This window comes from Oncorhynchus mykiss, chromosome 3 (genome assembly GCF_013265735.2).
Source record: "Oncorhynchus mykiss isolate Arlee chromosome 3, USDA_OmykA_1.1, whole genome shotgun sequence".
NCBI classification, from domain to species: domain Eukaryota; kingdom Metazoa; phylum Chordata; class Actinopteri; order Salmoniformes; family Salmonidae; genus Oncorhynchus; species Oncorhynchus mykiss.
Genome location: NC_048567.1, coordinates 31022506 through 31044876, shown reverse-complemented (window position 1 = coordinate 31044876; position 22371 = coordinate 31022506). Strand labels below are relative to the sequence as shown.

At 43.1% G+C, this 22371-nt stretch overlaps 1 protein-coding gene across 2 annotated transcripts in view; it reads right to left on the bottom strand.

The window, feature by feature from the left end:
* LOC110518266 (zinc finger protein 407) overlaps positions 1–22371 on the bottom strand; it is a 188288-nt gene that overhangs the window by 82732 nt on the left and 83185 nt on the right. The window lies entirely within an intron of this gene.

Genomic DNA, 22371 nt, shown 5'->3' with positions numbered 1-22371 from the left:
ACCAATTAGGATTTGGCTAAAAATACTTGAATCAGTCATAGAGCCCATTGCCCTTTATGGTTGTGAGGTCTGGGGTCCGCTCACCAACCAAGACTTCACAAAATGGGACAAACACCAAATTGAGACTCTGCACGCAGAATTCTGCAAAAATATCCTCCGTGTACAACATAGAACACCAAATAATGCATGTAGAGCAGAATTAGGCCGATACCCACTAATGATCAAAATCCAGAAAAGAGCCGTTAAATTCTATAACCACCTAAAAGGAAGCGATTCCCAAACCTTCCATAACAAAGCCATCACCTACAGAGAGATGAACCTGGAGAAGAGTCCCATAAGAAAGCTGGTCCTTGGGCTCTGTTCACAAACACAAACACACCCTACAGAGCCCCAGGACAGCAGCACAATTAGACCCAACCAAATCATGAGAAAACAAAAAGATAATTACTTGACACATTGGAAAGAATTAACAAAAAAAAACAGAGCAAACTAGAATGCTATTTGGCCCTACACAGAGTACACAGCGGCAGAATACCTGACCACTGTGACTGACCCAAAATTAAGGAAAGCTTTGACTATGTACAGACTCAGTGAGCATAGCCTTGCTATTGAGAAAGGCCGCCGTAGGCAGACATGGCTCTCAAGAGAAGACAGGCTATGTGCTCACTGCCCACAAAATGAGGTGGAAACTGAGCTGCACTTCCTAACCTCCTGCCCAATGTATGACCATATCAGAGAGACATATTTCCCTCAGATTACACAGATCCACAAAGAATTTGAAAACAAATCCAATTTTGATAAACTCCCATATCTACTGGGTGAAATTCCACAGTGTGCCATCACAGCAGCAAGATTTGTGACCTGTTGCCACGAGAAAAGGGCAACCAGTGAAGAACACACACCATTGTAAATACAACCCATATTTATGCTTATTTATTTTATCTTGTGTCTTTTAACCATTTGTACATTGTTAAAACACTGTATATATATAATATGACATTTGTAATGTCTTTGTTTTGAAACTGCTGTATGTGTAATGTTTACTGTTCATTTTTATTGTTTATTTCACTTTATATATTCACTTTATATATTATCTACCTCACTTGCTTTGGCAATGTTAACACATGTTTCCCATGCCAATAAAGCCCTTGAATTGAATTGAGAGAGACAGAGAGAGAAAGAAAAAGAAAAAGAGAAAGAGAAAGAGAAAGAGAAAGAGAAAGAGAAAGAGAAAGAGAAAGAGAAAGAGAGAGAGAGAGAGAGAGAGAGAGAGAGAGAGAGAGAGAGAGAGAGAGAGAGAGAGAGAGAGAGAGAGAGACAGACAGACAGACAGACAGACAGACAGACAGACAGACAGACAGACAGACAGACAGACAGACAGACAGACAGAGAGACAGACAGACAGACAGACAGACAGACAGACAGACAGACAGACAGACAGACAGAGCAACAGAAAGAGACAGAGAGAGAGAGAGAGAGAGAGAGAGAGAGGCAGAGAGAGAGAGAGAGACAGAGAGAGCAACAGAAAGAGACAGAGAGAGAGAGACAGAGAGAGAGAGACACGAGAGAGAGAGACAGAGACAAACATAGAAACAGAGACAGAGAGACATAGAAAGAGAGAGAGATGGTGAGACAGAAACAGTGAGAGAGAGAGAGAGAGAGTTTTTGAGTTTTTATAAAACCTTTATTTTTTACTCAAGTGTTAACATAAATAATGACACACTGCCTTTTCAGAAATGAAACAACAAATGTAAATCCTAAACAAAAATAAATACCTAACATATACATTCAACTTATTTCATCAGCAAAAAATAATTTCCCCTCCTCTACAAAACAAAGCGCTCCTTCGTAGGCCCACTTCTCCTCAAATAATAGGAGATCTTTTACAGCTGAAAAGAACTCAAAATCTACTTTTATTCTTGCTTTCACTAATCCTTTAAAAACACATCTTACATCCTGCCCATATCCCGTTTCTATCTTATGTTTCCTACTCAGAAAAATTGACATCTTAGCTTGTCCCAAAATAAAATTTAACATTTGACATTTTCTTTTCTGTTGTTTACTATGTTGAAACCCCAAAATAAACACAGTGTTATTGAAAAACTCCCCTACATTTCCAATAGAGGTTTTATCCTCTCACACTCCATAAAACAGTGAAAAATGTTTTCTCTTATATTACAAAAAGGACATCCATCTCTAACATCTGAGTTAATAACAGATACAAAAGCATTAACTGCAATGATGCCATGTAAAACCCTCAATTGCATATCACCAGTACCCTTTTGTAACGGTGGCTTGTACAGTGCTCTCCATGCTGGCTTCACCTTGTCATCAATGCCCAATTTTACCCTCCATGGAGTGTCTTTTCTATTTTTCAATTTATCTTTATTCAACACCTTGACACACCCCCTATACAATTCCTTCCCATTCACCTCATCCAAACCCACCTCCTCCAACCCTCTCAAATCCAGCAATAACGCCTTTCTTTCTGACTCTGGGATATTTGGTGTAATCCCTAGTGTTGGAAATGAGACAACTTCATCTTGCACCTTCTTCTTGTGGCTACTAAGCATACCCCATTATTCCGCTGACAGAGCCTTTCTACAGCTCCCCAGCATTTGTCCGACAATCCTTTCCGACCTCATCCCCAAATGTTCTGCCACCCGTCTTCCATCCATTAAGGCGGGCCCAGCCATGGCCATTAACTGTCTTAAGGTGATGATTTTCCCCTTCACCAGAATCTTGGAGAAATGTGGAACAGCTGTGGTTGTACAATCCAGTCTTGCCCCATACACCAGAGGTTCCTCCAACAGCCAGTGCACTGACTCCGCTGAAGTTCGTCTGGACACCTTCATTATGCTCCACACTCTGAGAAGGCCTCTGTAAAACGGAGGTACTCCCTCCCTAGAAATCTGGCTACTATCAACCAGAAATAAAGCCTTCTTTAAACCTAATCCTCCAACCCGCTGTAATACAAGACCTGCCACCCCTCTCCACACCACATTTTCCGGTCCATAAAGCAACCTTTGAATAAACTGAAACCGGAAAGCAGCAGCCCTACTAGCAAGATGTACAAGACCTTGTCCCCCCTCCTCTTTTGACAAATACAAAACACTTTGTGGAACCCAGGGATATTTATCCCAAAAGAAATCCACAATAATTGCCTGTATCTTAGCCAGAAGGCCAGATGGTGGTTCTAAAACTGACAACCGATGCCACAGTGCAGAGGCAATCACATTGTTAACTATAATAGTGTGCCCCCTATATGACATACGAGATAATAACCAACGCCATCTCCTCATCCTCCCTTCCACCATTTCAACCACCCCACTCCAATTTTTTTCCATTGTCCCCTCATCTCCTAGGTACACTCCAAGATACTTAAAACCTCCCTTACACCATTCTAGCCCCCCTGGCAAAGCCATGATCCCTCCAGACCATTCTCCAATCTGTAAAGCACAACTCTTTTCCCAATTTACCTTTGCAGAGGATATTCCCCTAAAACGATCAACCATTAGACTCAAGCTATCCACCTCTGCTTGATTTTTCACTAGCACAACTACATCATCAGCATATGCTGAAAGACGAATAGGAGGAATATCCTCTGAAAGGCACACCCCTGCAATGCGACTTCTAATGCTATTTAGTAGTGGCTCTATAGCAATGGCATATAACATCCCTGACATAGAACATCCCTGCCTAATACCTCTACACACTTTAAAAGGAGCACTCAAACCACTGTTAACTTTCAATACACTTTCAATGTCACCATATATCACCTTTATCATGGCAATAAAACCAGAGCTGAACCCAAACGCCTCAAACGTGTGCCATAAACATTGATGTTCAACTCGGTCAAATGCCTTTTCCTGATCAATTGAAATTAGACCAGCATCCAACCCAATAGCCCTAGAGATGTCCAAAAAATCACGAATCAGAGAAATGTTATCCCCTATCTGCCTGCCAGGAACACAGTAGGACTGATCCGTATGTATGATTTGCCCCATCACCTCCCTCAGCCTGTTGGACAAAGCCTTTGACAATATCTTATAATCAGTGCACAATAAAGCCACCGGCCTCCAGTTCTTCACCTCCCTCGGGTCACCCTTTTTGGGCAGTAGGGTGAGGACAGCCCTTCTGCAGCTTATTGGTAGTAACCCTCAGGTTAAACTATCATTAGCTACTTCTAACCAATCCTCTCCCAACATAGCCCAAAAAGACTTAACCTTTCTGATCTCCCCATCCCGGATCCGGGTTCGTGAATACAGACTCAAGCTCATTACCATAACGCAACGTTAACTATTCATGAAAATCGCAAATGAAATGAAATAAATATGCTAGCTCTCAAGCTTAGCCTTTTGTTAACAACACTGTCATCTCAGATTTTCAAAATATGCTTCTCAACCATTGCAAAACAAGCATTTGTGTAACAGTATTGATGGCTAACGTAGCATTTAGCATTAGCATTCAGCTGGCAACATTTACACAAAAAAACAGAAAAGCATTCAAAAAAATCATTTACCTTTGAAGAACTTCAGATGTTTTCAATGAGGAGACTCTCAGATAGCAAATGTTCAGTTTTTCCTGAAAGATTATTTGTTTAGGACAAATCGCTCCGTTTTCTGCGTCACGTTTAGCTATGAAAAAAACCCTGTATCCAGGATTGTGTAAATCTATCAGCAAGCTCATTAGCATAACACAACGTTAACTATTTATGAAAATCGCAAATGAAATGAAATAAATATGCCATCTCTCAAGCTTAGCCTTTTGTAAACAACACTGTCATCTCAGATTTTCAAAATATGCTTCTCAACCATAGGAAAACAATCATTTGTGTAAAAGTAGCTAGCTAGAGTTAGCATTTCGCGTTAGCATTTAGCGTTAGCATTAGCGTTAGCATCCAGCACGCAACATTAACAAAAACATAAAAGCCTTCAAATAAAATCATTTACCTTTGAAGAACTTCTGATGTTTTCAATGAGGATACTCTCAGTTAGATAGCAGATGCTCAGTTTTTCCAAAAAGATTCCTTGTGTATTAGAAATAGCTCCGTTTTATACATCACATTTGGCTACCAAAAAAAATCCATAAATTCAGTCCTCAAAACGCAAACTTTTTTCCAAATTAACTCCATAATATCGACTGAAAACATGGCAAACGTTGTTTAGAATCAATCCTCAAGGTGTTTTTCACATATCTCTTCATTGATACATCGTTCTTGGAAACATGCTTTCTCTCCTGAATCCCAGGAGAAAATGCCTGCACCTGAAGATTACGCACAAATTTAGACAAAGGACACCGGGCGGACCTCTGGAAAATGTAGTCTCTTATGGCCAATCTTCCAATGATATGCCTACAAATACGTCACAATGCTGCTAAGACCTTGGGCGAACGACAGAAAGTGTAGGCTCATTCCTTGCGCAATCACAGCCATATAAGGAGAGAATGGAAAACAGAGCTTCAGAAATTCTGCTAATTCCTGGGTGATGCATCATCTTGGTTTCGCCTGTAGAATGAGTTCTGGGGCACTTACAGACAAAATCTTTGCAGATTCTGAAACTTCAGAGTGTTTTCTTTCCAAAACTGTCAAGAATATGCATAGTCGAGCATCTTTTCGTGACAAAATATCGCGCTTAAAACGGGAACGTTTTTTATCCAAAAATGAAATAGCGCCCCTAGAGCTCTAAGAGGTTAAAAAAGTCAACGGGAAGCCCATCAATGCCTGGTGCCCTTCCATTTTCCATGCCTTTTAATGCAGTGTATAAATCCTGCAAAGACAATGGTTGCTCAAGCTCAACCTCAGCTTCTGCAGCCACCTTTGGGAGCCCATCAAAGAACTGCTGTGTCACTGTTTTGTCCTCTTTGTACTCACACTTGTAGAGCTCAGCATAGAACTCCACTGCCCTCTTTCTAATTTCACTAGGGCTAGTGAGCTCTTGTCCAACAGCTGATTTGAGACAATGAATAATTGTTCTTTGTCCATTCTTTTTCTCTAAACCAAAGAAAAATTTGGATGAGGCATCAATTTCAGATATTCCCTGAAACTTACTTCTCACCAGTGCCCCCTGTGCTCTGATACCCAGCAGGTCTGCCAATGCAGCTTTTCTCCTCTTGAGGGCCTGAGTATGGCCTCGATCTCCTGTGGTCTCAACCAGCGTCATGAGTTCCACTATTTCAATCTCTAGGGCTTTCATTGATCTGGTGATATGCTTGGTGGCATTCCTCGTGTATTGATTACAAAATTGTTGAATCTGGATTTTCCCTATATCCCACCATTGTTGAAGGGATACAAAACTGGCCTTTTGAGACCTCCACCTCTCCCAAAAAAACCTGAAACAGTTCCTGAAGTGAGCATCACTCAATAAAGTTATATTAAAATGCCAGTATGCGCTTTTAGGTTTTACATCGTTAATGAACACCACCTCTGTTATTAAACAATGATCAGAAAATCCCACTGGAGTTATCAAACTTGATTTACAGACCTGAGATTGATGCTCAAAAACATAAAACCTATCTAACCTGGCCATAGAGATGATGTTCTCTCTCACATGCGCCCAGGTGTACTGCCTTGTTCCTCCATGTTGACTCTGCCAAATATCACACAGTTCATTTGTTACAATAAGGCGTTTTAAAAACGTCCTTGAGGCTATATGAGGTTCTTGGTGATTTCTATCTAAATCGCTAACTGTGCAGTTAAAATCCCCAGCAATAAACAAATAATCTTCTTTGTTACATTTCTCAATGGTATTTGATAATGTCTCTAAAAAAACATACCCTCTCAACTGTCACCACTGGGGCATATACATTTATCAGACACATATTGATGTTTTCATACCTTGCTCTAACTTTTAATAACCTCCCCTCAACTACCTCTTCAACCTCATATGACAAAGGCAAAAACCCTTTTGAGAACAAGATAACCACACCCCCACTTTTTGAGTTTTTATGACTACACACCACTGTCCCCCCCCCCCCCCCCCCCCCACTCCTGTTGCCACATAACTTAATTTTCCAAATTACTATGCGTTTCTTGTAGAAAAATTATGTCACTTCCCTTTCCCCTCATTAACTCATACACCATGGCTCTTTTTTTAACATCTCTTGCCCCATTTACGTTTAAAGAAGAGATCTTAAAACTGCTCATGGATAAAAAGAAGGAAAAAAAAGAAGAAGATATAGCCACCACATCTCTTTACAGAGTTAAAACTGCAACTGAACTCTTTCATTTTCTTTAGAATTTACATCACATCACTCTCGTGACCACTTTCTTGAGTCTAGCAATTTCAGGGCTTTTCAAACCTCCCCCTGTAATTTTTGATATCAGAAACTTTGCTGATTCAATAAACAATTCACGTTCAGGGAAAAAATCAGTTACATTGTAATCCTGCATATATTTCTTCCCTTTTGTCAACTTCAGAAATTGACGTATCTTCTCGATCCCATACCTCCCTTCCACCCCATCTATCTCACTATACTGTTGTGACGCGTCAGATGACTCACTCTCGCTATCCTCCCCAGAAGAAAACTCCATCTCTACAACCTGTTCATCTTCAACTGATTTATCCATCTCTACCTTTCTCTTAGAATTAGACCCTTCACCACCCCTTAAATTCTTCCTTTTACTCCTCGGTATTTTGAAAACATCCGCTTCCTTTTCCGTTATTTCAATCTCCTCTCGACCTCCAATTTCATTTTCCAGCACCACAGCGACGGCAGTCACAATCTCACCTACTGTTTCTCCTCCCTCTTTGTTCTGATCTACCACAATTGCCCCCGTATCCACAATGCCTTCCTCTCGTACTTTTCCAACCACATCTGCCCACCTTCTCTCTTCCCCCGCACCCGTAGTATTTTCATCCCTTCGCGGTGGTGCGTTAATCGCACCCGCACTAAAGCTACTACCAGGCTCAGCGCGCTCATTCTGTGGACAACTACGCACCAAATGCCCCTCTCTTCCACATCCAAAACATTTCATTGATTCAGTAGATGCATAGAAGACATAATCAAATCCATCAATCTTAAAACTAAACGCTAAATTCAGTTCATCTCCTTCCTTTTTTAAAATCATATGCACTTGTCTCCTATGAGACACGACATGTTTCAACAACGGAGATTTGCATCCAAAAAGAACCTTCTTTATTGTAGATACGATTTGACCATGGCGAGATAACTCTCGCTCTAACACTTCATCTCTAACAAATGGTGGCACGTTAGAAAGCATAACTTTCTTCGCCGGATTCATAAGCGGAAATACCGGCGTCTGTGTCTCCCGCAACACAACACCTCTCTCAACTATCTTATTCACCTTTTCAATTGAATCTAAGAATATCACTACAGCGCTATTCATCCTTGAGGCTGATTTGATGCTATCATACCCAATGATAGCACCCACAGCCAGGCTACATTCTTCCACTGAACACCCGGCCGCAGCAGGAATCTTTACTTCATGCCTCCGACTCAGTTTTTCAAACTCTACACTTCCGCGAGTGGCCATTGCAACCAGCCCCACCCGCTGGTTGTGCCCTCGCGAAAAACCAACCTCAAAGATCCCACCACCCCTATACGTGCTTAGTGATAGTTAAACAAGATACCCTTAAAACAACTAAACCAATCAATATATATATATATATATATATATATATATATATATATATATATATATATATATATATACATACCAAAACCCGATAGAGTGAAAATAAATTCCATTCGCTCTCACAATCACTCCTGCTTAACGCTCACTCCCAGCATGCACTCGACGAGAGAGAGTGAGAGAGAGAGAGAGAGAGAGAGAGAGACAGAGAGAGAGACAGCAACAGAAAGAGACAGAGAGAGACAGGGAGCGAGACAGAGACAGAGACAGAAAGACAGAGAGAGAGAAGGAGAGAGAGAGAGAGAGAGAGAGAGAGACAGAGACAGAGACAGAGACAGAGAAGGAGAGACAGAGAGAGACAGACAGAGACAGAGAGAGACAGGGAGAGAGAGAGACAGAGACAGAGACAGAGAGACAGAGAGACAGAGAGAGAGAAGGAGAGAGAGAGAGAGAGAGAGAGAGAGAGAGACAGAGACAGAGAGACAGAGACAGACACAGAGAGACAGAGAGAGAGAGAGTGACAGAGAGACAGAGAGACCGAGAGAGAGACCGAGAGAGACCGAGAGAGAGACAGAGAGAGACAGAGACACACAGACAGACAGAGAGAGAAACAGTGACAGAGACAGAGAGACAAAACAGCATCAGCTACAACCAATAATTCTCATTCTACTTTTCATACATCCAAAACCACCTCTCTGAGAATGATCAATGACCTTTCATAATGATAGAATACTGGACCGTAATCCCTAGATTTCCCCAACGGGCAAATACCTTGTTAAAATGACCTCATAAGGACCGGTTTCTTGTTGCCGTGACGTATTTTCAACCAGTCTTTTATAATGACGTAATTTCAACCAGTATTATGTGATGGTGGCATTTCAAACAGTTTCTTGTTGTGATGATACATGACTATTTCAACGTAAAGACGTTACATCATGTGATGCACAAGCTAGTTCCCTAGCCGCTCATCATGTTGCTACTGTTCCAGCAGTACGACAGAGACAACACACTAAGTGAGACAGAGTAACGGATGCTGCACGTTAATTCAGAACTTTAGTTCCTCACCCACGACTCCCAAACGCAATTACGAGCACCCTCTGCATCTGTGAGAGGTAGGCAGTATGTGTGTGTGTGTGTGTGTGGCGTGGAGGGAGTGGTGTGTGAGGGGGACTGGCCACCTCGCCATAAAAATAAAAAATGGTGAAAAGACCCGGGACATTTATTTAATCATGTAATAGCTGAGGAATTGAAACGAGACATACACTTTGTCCCATTATACATTTACAGAGATTTAGCGGGAAGATGAGGGATTTGGCTTCACAGCAAAAGAAAATAGAGGGAGGAAGTACCTGGATTTATAGTGTGTGTGTTTGTGTGTGTGTGTTGTTCGGCATAGAGCAACAGCCTGCTGTCACATACAGTATCTCTATGCATCTGTAGGACAGTGAATGATGCTCTGTTGTGAGCGAGACTCTGGGCAGGCACACACACCACACACACACACACACACACACACACACACACACACACACACACACACACACACACACACACACACACTCCACCCCCCCAAAAAAATTAACAATCTCTCAAACTCAGTGTAATACAATTATATAATTGATTACTACCTTGACCTGCAGGTCAATATCAGGAGAAAATAACTCCTAATTTTGTATTGAGCTGAAACAACAGCAAAACACAGTCAGACATGTGTTCACTCAATAAAATCCTGCAGTGCACCGTGCGGGTCACTTCAAGTCCCCCTTGTGCCAATGGAAATGAGAAACACACACGCACACAGAAAGAGAAAGGTGCACCAGCAGACGCACACACAGTGTTAGGTCAGGGGGACAGCGGTAGCTCAGAGCCAGCTGTGATCCTGCCTGCCCAGGTGCTCAGGAAAACCACTGTTAACAGCCACGATTGATGATGTAATCAAACTGTCACCGTGGCGATCGGTGGCGGGAAGGGCAGAGTGGAGAGGAGGGGGACTCTGGGTGGGTGTGGGGGAGAATATCCAGGAGGCCCGTGCATGCTTACCGTTAGCCCAAATTGAGAGTGACAGTCTCAATAGCGCGAAGCCCCCCCCCCCCCCCCCTCCCCTCCCCCTAAGTAATGGAGGAAACAACTGCAGAGGCCTTCCGGAGGATGTCACATAATCAAGGAGAACCTCTCGTTCTTTTTTTCTCTCTCGAACCAGTTCGGCTCTGGGGGTTTTGGGATTCGGGAAACACAAAACTTGGGGAGATGATTTGATACTCGGGCGGAACAAACCACCCTGCTGTACGCTGCAAAAGTTGATTATGACATGTCTATTCTTGGACCTCATCAAGCCACACATCATGCTCTCTCTCGCAAACCTACACACACACACACTCGGTATTGAGCTCACGCAAGCACGCACACCCGGCAACACAAACCTGACCACCCGAGCTGAATCGATCCGCCCACCATGTGCGGCACAGTAAAGTGAAGAGTCACATGCATGGTGAACGTTGTGTGAAAGATCTTAACCACTGTCTGCCTCTAAAGGTTAACCAGCTTGAACACCGGTGTCACATGCTCATATGTACCCGTGCCTAAATCTGCTACTGATTTGTATTCGTCTATAAATACATCTCTTTGACAAACTCCGTCATCTCTCTAGAAAGTACTTGACTCCGATGTGTGCAACAGAAAGTATTTGACTCTAGCCACAAAACTAAGAAAATTAGAAGGGGGGGGGGGGGGGTTGGCACAACACTAGCATTAAAAAAACAGACATCTTATCATCAATACAACATCAGGAAGTGATGATAAATCCATTACCGCGCTAATAAACGAGGAAAAGGTCCAAAGTTGGAGAAAGTTGTAATAACTGATATTGGCAGCCGTGACCGGTTCGCGTGTGTCTGTATCTGTTTCGGCGCTAATCACCTTCTCCGGGATATGTCCACGTCTCCTGCTCCTCCGTTCAGCTCGCATTAATTGAATCGCTGCTTAGCTAATTCATTGATTCATTGGTTCATTAGTGAGGCCTGGCAACATTCATTCCTTGCAGTGACAGTCTGATGTTTCAATTGAGAAAGGCAGAAACAAGTAGCCCCACATGGAGTCGCAGTGAGGGAACTCTGACCTGTCGACAATTAGCCCCACAATGCTAGTTCTTCCACTTGTGCTCTTGTCATAAATTAGACAGAGGCTGAGCTGAGCACACTCTCTTCTCTCGTGGTTTGGGTAACGCCACTTGTGTTCCAATGTTACTTGATGACATCATTCCTAGACTGAAAGTTAAAGGCTTGGGAGATGGACTGGGAGGTCTGTCAGAGAGTCGCTCGTCTACTGGTCAGTTCAAATGTCTATACTAGGGGGAAGGGGGAAGACTTAGTCAGTTGTACAACTGAATGCATTCAACCGAAACGTGTCTTCTGTATTTAACCTAACACCTCTGAATCAAGAGAGGTGGGGGGGGGGGGGGTGCCTTGTTCGATGTCTACGTCCTCGGCGCCAGGGGAGCAGTTGTTGTTGGGGGTTAACTGCCTTGCTCAAGGGCAGAACGGCATATTTTCCCACCTTGCCGGCTCGGGGAATAGAAACAGAAACCTTTGTGTTACTGGCCCAACACTCTACATTGCTTCATACTAAGTGCTAGTGTGGATATTGGAACAAGGCCCATATTCATAAAGTCTCTCAGATTATGAGTGCTGATCTAGGATTAGGTCCCCCCCCCCTGTCCATGTGGTCTTATTCATTATGATTTAAAAAGGTAAACTGATCCTAGATCGACACTCCTACTCTGAGACACTTTAGGAATACAGACCAGCGGTCTCATTTCACAAAGACACGCCGTTGTGACTGGGTACTAACTGAAGACCATTACCAATACCAATACAGCTAGTTTAGACCTAGACTAAATTGCTGCTGGTAGTTAGGCCAACGAGTCTGTCTGGCTGATAACAACATTCGGATGATTACATCTCTGGAAGAGTTGTTGCATATGAGGACCTCAGCTTTTCAGAACGCAGCTGTGTACACAGCGGTGGGGAAAGTACCCAATTGTCATACTTGAGTAAAAGTAAAAGATACCTTAATAGAAAATGACTCCAGTAAAAGTGAAAGTCACCCAGTAAAATCTATTTGAGTAAAAAGTTTTTCAAAAACACATTTGGTTTTAAATATACTTCAGTATCCAATGTAAATGTAATTGCTAAAATATACTTAAGTATCAAAAGTGAAAGTGTAAATAAATAAATACATTTAAATAATAAATAATCACATTTCTTATATTAAGCAAACCGGACAGCACGATTGTCTTGTTTTTTAAATGTACGGATAACCACGGGAACACAATAATAATAAATAATAATAATAATAATAATAACATAATTTACAAACAAAGCATTTGTGTTTAGTGAGTCTGCCAGATCAGATGCAGTAGGGATGACCAGGGACTTTCTCTTTAAGTGTGTGAATTAGACCATTTTCCTGTCCTGCTAAGCATTCAAAATGTAACGAGTACTTTTGGGTGTCAGGGAAAATGTATGGAGTAAAAAGTACATTATTTCCTTCAGAAATGTAGTGAAGTAAAAGTAATCAAAAATATAAATAGTAAAGTAAAGTACAGATACCCCAAAAAACTACTTAAGTAGTACTTTAAAGGGCCTCCTGGGTGGTGCAGTGGTCTAAGGCTAGCTGTGCCACCAGAGACTCTGGATTCGAGCCCAGGCTCTGTCGCAGCCGGCCGCGACCAGGAGGTCCATGGGGCGACGCACAATTGGCCTAGAGTCGCCCGGGTTACGGTGGGTTTGGCCGGTAGGGATATCCTTGTCTCATCGCGCACTAGCAAATCCTGTGGCTGGCCGGGCGCAGTGCATGCTGACCAGGTCGCTAGGTGCACAGTGTTTCCTCCGACACATTGGTGTGGCTGGCTTCCGGGTTGGATGTGCACTGTGTTAAGAAGCAGTGCGGCTTGGTTGGGTTGTGTTTCGGAGGACGCATTGCTCTCGACCTTCGTCTCTCCCGAGCCCGTACGGGAGTTGTAGCGATGAGACAAGGGGCTGTAGTGGAGCAGGTTGAGAGCTTCAAATTCCTTGGTGTCTTCATCAACAACAAACTAGATTGGTCGAAACACACCAAGACAGTCGTGAAGAGGGCACGACAAAGCCTATTCCCCCTCAGGAAATAAACAACTATGGTGAAAAATAAGTATTTGGTCAATAACAAAAGTTAATCTCAATACTTTGTTATATACCCTTTGTTGGCAATGCCAGAGGTCAAACGTTTTCTGTAAGTCTTCACAAGGTTATCACACACTGTTGCTGGTATTTTGGCCCATTCCTCCATGCAGATCTCATCTAGAGCAGCGAGGTTTTGGGGCTGTTGCTGGGCAACACGGACTTTCAACTCCCTCCAAAGATTTTCTATGGGGTTGTGATCTGGAGACTGGCTAGGCCACTCCAAGACCTTGAAATGCTTCTTACGAAGCCACTCCTTCGTTGCCCGAGCGGTGTGTTTGGGATCATTGTCATGCTGAAAGACCCAGCCACGTTTCATCTTCAATGCCCTTGCTGATGGAAGGAGGTTTTCACTCAAAATCTCACGATACATGGCCCCATTCATTCTTTCCTTTACACTGATCAGTCGTCCTGGTCCCTTTGCAGAAAAACAGCCCCAAAGCATGATGTTTCCACCCCCATGCTTCACAGTAGGTATGGTGTTCTTTGGATGCAACTCAGCATTCTTTGTCCTCCAAACACGATGAGTTGAGTTTTTACCAAAAAGTTATATTTTGGTTTCATCTGACCATATGACATTCTCCTAATCTTCTTCTGGATCATCCAAATGCTCTCTAGCAAACTTCAGCCGGGCCTGGACATGTACTGGCTTAAGCAGGGGGACACGTCTGGCACTGCAGGATTTGAGTCCCTGGCGGCGTAGTGTGTTACTGATGGTAGGCTTTGTTACTTTGGTCCCAGCTCTTTGCAGGTTATTCACTAGGCCCCCCCGTGTGGTTCTGGGATTTTTGCTCACCGTTCTTGTGATCATTTTGACCCCACGGGGTGAGATCTTGCGTGGAGCCCCAGATCGAGGGAGATTATCAGTGGTCTTGTATGTCTTCCATTTCCTAATAATTGCTCTCACAGTTGATTTCTTCAAACCAAGCTGCTTACCTATTGCAGATTCAGTCTTCCCAGCCTGGTGCAGGTCTACAATTTTGTTTCTGGTGTCAGCTCTTTGACAGCTCTTTGGTCTTGGACATAGTGGAGTTTGGAGTGTGACTGTTTGAGGTTGTGGACAGGTGTCTTTTATACTGATAACAAGTTCAAACAGGTGCCATTAATACAGGTAACACGTGGAGGACAGAGGAGCCTCTTAAAGAAGAAGTTACAGGTCTGTGAGAGCCAGAAATCTTGCTTGTTTGTAGGTGACCAAATACTTATTTAACACCATAATTTGCAAATAAATTCATTCAAAAATCCTACAATGTGATTTTCTGGATTTTTTCCCCCTCATTTTGTCTGTCATATTTGAAGTGTACCTATGATGAAAATTACAGGCCTCTCATCTTTTTAAGTGGGAGAACTTGGTGGCTGACTAAATACTTTTTTGCCCCACTGTATACACAGTCACTTTAACGATACCTACATGTACATCCTACCTCAATCAGCCTGACTAACAGGTCAGAAAAAAAGGGGGTGAAAAAAGAAGGAAAAAAAGTTGTACTTTAAAGTATTTTTACTTAAGTACTTTCACCACTGCGTGCACACACACACACACACACCGCCAGCCTGCACCATATGCCCATGACAAGTGCATAAAACCATTCTCCAGCGATTGCACAGGCCAACCCATAAAAAAGTTAATGCACCTAATTTTACAGTAATCAAACTTTTATAGACTGCATTGGCTTTTAGACTAACACACTTCTTTCTAATTAGCGTTTAATTTCAACGGCAATATTAACGCGATCCCTCATTCGGCGCCGACCATTCATCCCTCATGAAATATTGAATAGGGTAAACAGAGGCCGTGTCCACTGGCGCCTGTTCAAACAAGCACACAGCAGCACAAAGGTGAGCAATGGGCCACCAAGGTCTCTCTACTACACGCCAGCCACAGGAGACTGACTACCACAGTGGCAGTGACTGTTGCTGCCGTTCAAAGCCTTTTAAAATGCACAAATATCTGCATTGTGCATTCAGCCTCTATGGCCGTAATATAGGATATGATTGGGTTGTGTTCATTAGGGCACTCAACGGAAAACGTTGTCGAAAAGTGTTACTACGAAAAACTAAAAATTAGCGTTTGTATTGGACAAGTCTTCTTTCCTCCGTTTGGTGCCTAATGAACATGGCCCTGCTGTGATCATACTTGTTCTGATATGACAGGCCACTGTCTGTGTACAGTAAGCAGTGCAGGCCTAACCATGACACCATTAGTCTTAGGTGGCAACAATAACTCAGAGCTGATACCGAAAGGTAAGGGAGAGAGGGGGAGAGGGGAGAGATGGATGTATTCCAAATCATTAAGGGCCACAATATTTCCCTCTTAACCTCGTCCTCTCTCTACAGCACCGTTCTGCAGAGTAAACACACACACACACACACATGCCCACGCTCTAGTGTAATTGGACCCCTGTGAGTGTGGCAGGGCTTTGGACTGTGTGGTCCACATTGCCACCATGCTGGTACCCTGCAGGACTCTTCCGCCCCCTCTGCCCCTGTCCAGCCTGCCCCGTCTCAGTCCACAGCGACCGGGCAATATGGCCGCACCGTACGGCACACTGGGAAGCGGCTGTGAGCCCAGAACCTGGTACTGCCAAGCCAGATGCCCGCTCTGCCACCCTCGGCCTCTGGCACAGACACGCTGCTTGTACCTGAACAGCACTGCAGTAGAGTGTGGTTGTGGACCCACCACATACATGTCTTTGTTGAACCATCATGCAGTATTAATACCTAATGTTAGCTAGGCTAATTCATTATTTGTTCCCTCTCTCCTTGGCATGGTGTGGATTGTTTGTGATATTGGCTTGGCTACTAGGGCTGACCCCAAAGATTTGAATAGTTAGGATTTGATCCGTTTTACTCCCATTTTAATCACGTGTAGCTGATTTGAGTAGGGGAGAGTGGGGTAAGTTGATCCATCTTTTACATTCAGCATCACCTTGTCAAGGGAAGTATAGTATTCTTTCTAAGGAAGATATCAACATATATTTCAGGCTGTTGGGCCAGAGGCCAGAGGCCCTGGAAATAAAATCAGGACTAAGGCAAGCATTACAGTTTTGAAAACAAAGCTTGTCCCAAACAATCTATTGGCACAACTTACCCCGTTGTAATTTTAGCCACGGGACAGGGTAAATTAAGCTGCCTACAAATTTCTGTACTGAATGAAATATCACCAGTATTTAAAACCATGACTATGTTATTTCCCAAACACAACGAAACAAAAGCACTTTTGTCTTTTATTCATTTTAAGCGTTTATTAACACAGGCTTAACATCTAAAAAACCACTTTGTGCTTTGTTACCTCATATCCCAGCGATAATGCCCTACATTACACCTGGGAAGAAAACGCTTCAATTTGCCATTGGCTCAACCGCTGGCTCAATTTACCCCATGGACTTTGGCTCAATTTACCCCAGGGCAAACATTTTGTCTATATTAGCCCACACAGCTACAAGGACGCACTTTCATGCTAGGTTTCGGGCCTCATATTGAAGCTTCTAGAGACCCCCAACTGATGTACAGTAAGGAACTATCTTAAAATTATGTACTTTGGTTTAGATACAAGCATCATGAAACCTCTAACACAATAAATTCATTTTTTTGGACCTAACTTCCTTACCACTTTTTCAATGTGGTTGCTTCCTTCACAGACTCCATGAAATGATGACCTCTTCCTAAATAGTTGTTACAATTATGAATTTTGTGTACGGTTTCCTAGAAACAAGGGTGGCTCAACGTACCCCTTTGGTTTAACTTACCCCACTGTCCCGTTTTATCATGGAGCACGAGCCACGGGCGCAAGTCTATCAACAGAGTGCCAAGAAAGCCCCAAAAGTGTCTGCTGCAGAGGGACAGGACAACGCCATAAGAGTTTTGATCAGTCATAGTGTTATTTTCATTTTCATTTTTACATATTTGCAGATTAGTTTAATATTAGTATCTAAATGACAAATCTGATTACAATTTTTAAAAATGTGATTCAGGGACGACGGCCCTATTGGCAAAATACAGTAAGTGGAGATGAATGGCCATACCCAGCAAAAGTAATGGTTTTTGTTTCACAATGTTATTGACCCACATTGATAGTTCTTATGAAAACCATTTCACCGACTTTATCAGTGAAATAAATTGGACACATTTGGCTGTCAACACGCCCATTTAGTGAGTGAAAAAAGTGTATTAGTTCAATTATTCATTATTATTATTATTCATGTGAAAATGGGGGGGTAGTTTTACAATGGCCTAAAAAACATGGATACCTGAGACAGGGCAGCCATCTTTGAACACTTTTCAAAATGACGTTAAATGAAGGCGAGGTCACAGCCGTCAATCACAACTGCAGAAGTCCGCCTCATTAAATTGTTGGTTTAGGTGTATTTACATCTTTCAAGCCAGCAACAAACCAGCATCACACACACAGAGATACACGTTACACACACACACAGAGATACACGTTACACACACACAGATACATGTTACACGTTACACACACAGATACATGTTACACGTTACACACACAGATACACGTTACACACACACAGATATACGTTACACACACACAGATATACGTTACACACACACACAGATATACGTTACACACACACAGATACACGTTACACACACACACAGATACACGTTACACACACACAGATGCATGTTACACACACACACACACAGATACACGTTACACACACACACAGATACACGTTACACACACAGAGATACACGTTACACACACACAGAGATACACGTTACACACACAGAGATACACGTTACACACACAGAGATACACGTTACACACACAGAGACACACGTTACACACACAGAGATACACGTTACACACACACAGATACACGTTACACACACACAGATACACGTTACACACACACAGATACACGTTACACACACACAGATGCATGTTACACACACACACAGATACACGTTACACACACACAGATACACGTTACACACACACAGATACACGTTACACACACACACACGTTACACACACAGAGATACACGTTACACACACAGAGATACACGTTACACACACAGAGATACACGTTACACACACAGAGATACACGTTACACACACAGAGATACACGTTACACACACAGAGATACACGTTACACACACAGAGATACACGTTAAACACACACAGATACACGTTACACACACACAGATACACGTTACACACGCACAGATACACGTTACACACACACAGATACACGTTACACACACACACACAGATACACGTTACACACACACAGATACACGTTACACACACACAGATACACGTAACACACACAGATACACGTAACACACACACAGACACACAGACACACGTTACACACACACACACACACACACACACACACACACCAGCAGCATTTCTCTACATCTACTAAACGTGTATATGACCAATGAAATTTGATTTGACACGCACGTAGACTTAGGCCTAATTCCATCAAACTATTGAATTGTAGGAATATATTTGATTATTTTTTCATTTATCTCACAAATTTCACTTTGTCAAATTGAAGGGATAGTTCACACAAATTATAAAATGACTTATTGGTTTCCTTACCCTGTAAGCAGCCTATGGGGAAGGTAAGAAAACAAACTATGCCTTGGTTTTGTTTCCCTGGCCACTGTCTTCAAACGCTAATGTTGTAGCATTTGTGGGCCAAAATCAATGCAAGTCAATATTCCTGATATTAGCATTTTTCGCACTTCAGCGAGCTACACACATTCTTTTAGACACTTGATGATATGGACATGAAACCCATCTTGTATTGGTTTGGGAGCCACAAATGCTACGCAAAAGCTAGCATAACGTATAAAACGACAATTGCACAGAACCCCACATACCCAACCTTGGTTTAGTATATTAACAAATAGCTCAGAGCGTATTAAATCTCTCCTCGGGGACCTGCAACCTTCTCATGTAATTGATATATTACCTGGCGGTGGTCTACCTCTTGGTCTTCCTCAAGTACAAGTGGGGTGTAACTGATAGAGTCCAGATCTGCACACCAAACAGCAAATGGTGCCAACAAGTTTGTAGCCACAAGCTCGATCATCATTACGTACTAGGAATATAGGACCAAATACTACCGTTCTGACTACTTTAACAGACATATACAACTTTTGGTCCACTAAAATGGGGGGGGACAATGTATAAAAAGTGGTGTAATTTCTAAACGGACCCGATATGGATGAAAATACCCTCAAGTTAAAGCTGACAGTCTGCACGTTCACCTCATAGGCATTGTATCATTTCAAATCCAAAGTGCTGGAGTACAGAGCCTAAACAACAACAACGATGTGTCACTGTCCCAATACTATTGGAGCTCACTGTATGACTATGGAAAGGACAAATCCACAAAGAAATGGTTCATTTGACCACAAAATCAAAAAGTCTCTGGAATTTGTAGTTTGAATTGGAGAGGAGAGCAGACGAAGGATATCAAGGATCTGGAAAGATTCTGTATGGAGGAACGGTCTAAGATCCCTCCCAACGTGTTCTCCAGTCTCATAAAACATTCTAGAGAAAGGTTCTGTGCCATTCTCCTCGCGAGGGGAGGGTGGCGGAGTAAACGCAGCTGTCAGGTATTTTGACCCCCTTTTTTTTTAAGGCTTTTTGTTGTTGTTGTTGTACTTGTTAGATTCTACAAGTGTCTGGAACTCTATTGGAGGAATGCAACAGCGTTCTTCCACCAGAACTTCCACCATATTTGGTGTTATGTTGATGGTGGTGGAAAACTGTCTCAGGCGCCGCTCCAGAATCTATCATATGTGTTCAATTGGGTTGAGAGCTGGTGACTGAGAGACACACACACACACTTTAAGCTCTTTCAAAGTTACTGAGGTCTCTTATTGTAGTCATGGTAGCCAAAATGGGCAACTGGGCATTTTTATACTGAGCATGATGGGATGTTAATTGCTTAATTAACTCAGGAACCACACCTGGTAAAGTGCCTGCTTTCAATATACTTTGTATCCCTCAGTTACTCAAGTGCTCCCATTATTTTGGCAGTTACCTGTAGCTCAGTATTTGCATTATCTATTTAATGCAGTCTTTTTTGCTAATCTTTATCAAGGGTGCCAATAATTATAGACCTGACTGTATATCCACACGTAAACAGACACATGCACAGCCAAAGGTTCGCAGACCTCCAAACTGCACAGTGAAGAATAGTGGTGAATGAAACCGGAACCCAGATGTGTCATATTAGAACAGGTCAGAACCTCTGTCACTGTGTCTCTCTGTCTGTCTGTCTCTCTGTCTCTCTGTCTCTCTGTCTCTCTCTCTCTGTCTCTCTCTCTCTGATGGAGGCTGGAGATTGTCATCTTACCTCCGGATCCCCTGCCCATCCCAGTCCATCCCCCCCCCCCCCCCCACCCAAAATAACCTGTTTTTCCAGAGCCCAGACAAACTAAGCGAACTGGAGCTGGGCACTATGGCTAGTCAGGTCTCTCCCCTCCTCCTCCCACCCCTCCTCCTCTTCTCTTCCTTTGACTAACAGATCTCCCCAGTGTTCTAAAAATACCAGGTGAATAGGGCCGATGGTGATGAAACAGCCTCTCTGACACTGTCCTGCTGCAATCCATCTCTCCCCTGCCTGCCAGGCAGCATATGTTTGCAATTGGCTCCCCCACTCCCGCCAGCCCCCGGTCCCTCCCACTACCTCCCTCCCTCTCTCCTGATCCCCAGTTACCACTCCAGTCCCATCTCCCCTCCTCCAGTCACGTCACCAGCTACCCCTCCAGTCTCCAAGTCTGGGCTTTTCAAACTGGTGCAGTTATCAATCATTGGGCCAGCACTGTCACCATACACTCTCCATATTTTCCCCTTTTCATGGCTCTCTCTCCACTTACACTCACCCAAATTTGTTCCACTTAATAAGCCCTCCCCAATGACCTTGTGCTAATTAAGCACTGCTGGGTTGGAAATATGATGGTTAATTAATGATGAGATAAATTCTGTCTCCAGGACTGTCAGAAAAATGATGACACCGTGTTTTACAGGTTGAAATAGAACAAACCTCATGGCCTCTCGCTGTGTGTGTGTGTGTGTATGTGTGTGTTTAATAGAGAGAAGCAAAAGAAAATAATGGTACAATGCCGATATCTGTATGCATACATGCACTTGCCTCGCTCACGTGCACATACGTGCAAACGTTTGTGTGTGTATGTTTGCGTGTGATGTAATGGTGTTGTATGGCACTGCAGTATGTTTTACGGGGCAGCAGTGTGACTCTAGTTGCTTTTGGTAAAGACACACTGAGAGGTAAATGCTGTCAGGTAACACACAGACCTCCAAGCTCCACAAGGCCACTCCATTCATGCCTGCCGCTGGTGTGTGTTCGCGTGCGTTTGTGCGCGTGCGTTTGGGGGCGTGCGTGCTCTCGCCGACCTTTGCTGTAATGTCGCCCTCTAATACCGAGCCAAGGGCACAGAGGTCTTTCATTCAGACACAATACACGGACCAGCCCCACTGTGATTTCACTCACATTACCAACCAGCATCCTCAAAGTACGAAAAACAAAACAAGCCAAATGGACAAATAT